The following is a 4,539-nucleotide window of genomic DNA, read 5'->3' as shown; positions in this document are numbered from 1 at the left end:
TTACGACTATCACCTCTCTCCTAACCAATAGAACAAGTGTTTTCATACCCCTGCTAGATACAAAGCAAAAAGGACCTGACCTAATATAGGCAACCAGTTGGTCTGTGGTGCGCACTATATGCGGCATTACTCAAAAGAATTTTTATTTGTTGTTCCTACAGGACATAAGGGCCAACAAAAAAATGCATTGATCACAAATTATGTCATTTCTATTGTATTTCATTGTTTGGTGATGCGCCTTCTATTGTTCGAGCGAAAGGTTTGTGTCCTTTTGTATTAGCCTCTTATGGGGGCTGCACATGTGCAGTGCGTCCAAAGACGGACATAAGACAAAAGTGCTGCATGCAAGTGACATAATAAGATCGGGTCACACAGAGCAAAAAAACAGAGCGGCATTTCACCAAACGAAAAGAAACTGTCGCAAGGGACAAAATTTCTAAACGATTTGAAGCGTTAGTGGAATTGAGGATGAATTCCAAGTAATTTGTGAAATTTTGATACACACTTATGAAAGCCGCAAAAAATCTAAAGGATGACGACAAGTGGTACCTTAATGGTGATGACACCAAAAACAAATTGCCTTTTTCGTATTAGATAATTGTATTTTACACAGAAAAAATTTTTCAATTTTTTCATAAAAAGACTATATACCATTTTATCGTTCGCGATGTTCTGGAAAGTATACACCCAGAAAAAAGTGAACCCACCATGAAAGAAAACATAGTTTTATTTTAGAAAATGTTAACTAAAATTTTTTAGTAATTTCAACATGATACACACAGAATATGTTTTTTTCTGACTCAATCACAAAATTATTTGATCAAATTAATTTTTTAATTCAAGTGTCTTCAACCACGAAAATGATAGTATCAATCATAGTTTTAATTGGGCATAAAAAAAATACTTCATTAAAAAATTTATTGATTTCATTACAAAATTTCAATTAATATTTTAATTGATACAATTACATTTTTAATATATGTTAATCGCAAAATTCAATTGTTTTTTTTAATTAAAAACATGACTATTTTTAATCACTATACTATATTTCAACCACTTTCTATGACTATTTTTAATAACTTTTTAATTTGATTAAAAAATTGATTGTTTCAAATAAATATTTAATTAAAAATTAGAAAACAAATCCATAATTTTTTAAATGACTTAGTCTTCCGAGTTCGATTAAAAAGTTAATTGCATCAATTAATTCTTTAATTGAAAATTTAAAACTTTCAATCATAGACTTTAACGACTTAAAGTTTCTATGTTGATTAGAAGGTTGATAGTATCAATTAATTTTTTAATTAAAAAAGTTTTCAACTTTCATCAACTTTTTAATTGGGAAAATCATAAGTTAATGATTTTTGTCAAATTGAAGAAAATTTATTAAAAGTAATATATTTTTTCTGTTGTTTAGGAATATTTCATATTTGGAAGGAAAAAAATTGAGTTAAAGATTGCTAAAATGTCTTTAGAACAATTTACTCATTTGAGTAAAATCGTGTATTTCATTTGTATTAAACTTTTTTTTTCATTTTTAGTTCACGTCATTAAAAAATGCAAAACAATTTTTGAAATAATTCTTATGAACTAAAATAATGTTAAATCGGATATAAAAAAATTGGATTTTTAATTACCATTTACGAAATGCATCTTTCTCGAAAAGAAAAAAATTAAGGATTTTGGTATTGATTCCGAGTCTCTCTGGATTTAAATCTAGGATAAATAAAATTAAAATTGGGATACAGATCTCATTAATCGAATTTTCATTATCTTTTTGCTATATGTTCATACAGTTAGTTATTCTCGTACAGTTTAGAAATCCAAATTATAACAGATACTTTATAGTAAAAAGGGATTTTTTAATTCAAAAAAACAAAAAAATTTAAACCAAAGATATATATCCTTAAAATAAGTTGTAGCCTATATTTGAAGCGTTTTTGTCATAAATATAAAGATCATTTGATTTGAAGACCATATTTTACATTAAAAATGTTTTTCTTCACACTAAGGGAAATTTGCCTTACTTCAAAGACCTCCGACTTTAACAGAGGGACGCGAAATTCCAAAATTTGTGTAAATTTAATGAAAAAAATTTAGAAGCAAAGATTATAAAGTTTCTTTTAACTTTCCCATTTTAACCAAGCTGTAGTTCATTCTTACTATTTTTGAGAAGTGTACGAAAAACTTCTTCTGTTTTAGTTATAATTGAACTAATTTGTATGTCATTGAAATTTTACTGTCATTTAGTTCATAAAATTTTCGACACATACTTGGAATAAAGAAAAAATCGTTGGGCTGGGGAAAATTTCTTACAAAATTTTAAAAATAAACTATAACAAAGTAGAATTTTTGCAATAAATATTAGTTCATTTTAGCATCAGTTTTACAACAGACTTTTTTTACTAATAATGCGCCTTTCGGGATCTCTTTGTGTGACACAAAACACATATTTTTGCAATTTTGGTCTTCAATTTTTTCCTTCACACTACGAAATTTTCTTTTTTCTTTCTATCCAAAGATTTTGACCTTCAATTAAGGATTTTGGTATTGATTCCGAGTCTCCCTGGATTTAAATCTAGGATAAATAAAATTAAAATTGAGGTACAGATCTCATTCATCGAATTTTCATTATCTTTTTGCTATATGTTCATACAGTTATTCTCGTACAGTTGTGAAATCCAAATTATAACAGATACTTTATAGTAAAAAGGAATTTTTTTAATTCAAAAAACAAAACAAAATTAAACCAAAGATATATATCCTTAAAATAAGTTGTTTTTGTCATAAATATAAAGATTATTTGATTTGAAGACCATATTTTACATTAAAAATGTTTTTCTTTACACTAAGGGAAATTTGCCTTACTTCAAAGACCTCCGACTTTAACAGAGGAACGCGAATTTCCAAAATTTGTGTAAATTTAATGAAAAAAATTTTGAAGCAAAGATTATAAACTTTCTTTTAATTAAAATGTCATTATTAGAACGGAATTTGTCCTTTATATTATGTAAATTGCTTGTACTAAATTGTTTGTTGTACACACAGAAAACAAATTTGTTGTGCCAACCAATTCTTTTGCCAACCAAATTATTCGGTCCCATCTACTACCAGAATATAACTGACAACATTTGTCAAAGCAACCAACTGTTGTCTTGCACAACAGTATATCAAATTGTTTGGATAACTAAAATTTGGACATATTATAAGTCTAATTGGTAATCCCAACCAATAAGATTTTATTCGTTTGTTGAAACAACTATTTATTATTTTCGGACAACCAATGCTTGAGAAATATAAGAAACCATTTGGTGAATTAATTTTAGTCTGTATTTAATTTTAATACATATTAATATTTTTATTGACTATTAACCTAATAAAACATCGTCATCTTTAGAACCTTTTATGAACTGCAAAAGAAACTCCATGAAATAGCAAGAGTTGCGAAATCTACACAATTTTCAGATCCAAGGAGGTCAAAATATTTTTTTTTTAAATTTCTGGAAAAAAAGCAGACATAATATAAAAAAATTTGCGTTAACGTTAAAAAATGTACCTTTGATCGTGTTCTGTTGGCAAAGTTTGTCTAATAGTACACGCCTTACATGATTATATATGTCGTTCGATTTGAGTGGCAGTACCCCAATGTACCCAAAACCCCAACAAAGATTAAAAACTGAATGGAAATTATGCAGATGCTGCTGATGCTCCACTCACAATTACCCGATTGTGACTCACGCATGGACCTTGAAATGTTGTTATGTCTTTGCACCAGAATCTTTCTTCAGTTCTGATCGATTTTAAGTTCGATGGCGAGGTAGCCAATCTATATATTTACCATTCACATCCTCGGAAATCGTCACATTTGTAAAAAAATATCTCTAGTAGGGAAGAACGTAAGTGAGTGAGTGGTATTAATTTCATTTGATGATTATGTTACTCACCACTTAAGAATGCAGCTACCGAAGTAAAAAGAATATATACCTAATTCACAGCAAGTCTTTATGGCCAGAATTTTCTCTAATATTGGGTACTCGACATGAAAAATTTGAATTGTATTGAAATTTTGAGAATTTAGAGTTTATAATTAATGAAATCAAACAACAACTTATTTGTTGTCATATTTATGTAGTCCATACACTGAAAAAAAAGCATACTCGGTTCCAAAGATTTTGTCTTTACTTTAAAAAATTTGGTATTGATTCCGAGCCAAAGAAGCGGAGAATACAAGTAAGGATACTTTTAAGACACAATTCTCTTTTAAATTTAGGTTTTGTGTACTTGCTTCTAGGAAGCAAATTTTAATTTTTCGCTTTCTCAGCTTTTTTTCTTCATATGCTATCAAAGTCCTTTAAAAACGAGTTAACGGCAACTTTATTTTCCAAATTAGGACTCGACTTCCAGTATAAATTATTCTATGTCTGAAGTAAAAAACTTCTTTAAAATAAAGTTTTGAAAAACATGTCCTATATTTGAACGATTTTTTGCTTTGTAGTCAAGATGCAAAAAGACAACAAATTTAAAGACAATTTCATTAAA

The sequence above is a fragment of the Haematobia irritans genome, chromosome 3 (assembly GCF_050003625.1).
Source record: "Haematobia irritans isolate KBUSLIRL chromosome 3, ASM5000362v1, whole genome shotgun sequence".
Lineage (NCBI taxonomy): Eukaryota > Metazoa > Arthropoda > Insecta > Diptera > Muscidae > Haematobia > Haematobia irritans.
The sequence above is the reverse complement of the archived record's forward strand: the minus strand, read 5'-3'. Positions refer to the sequence as shown.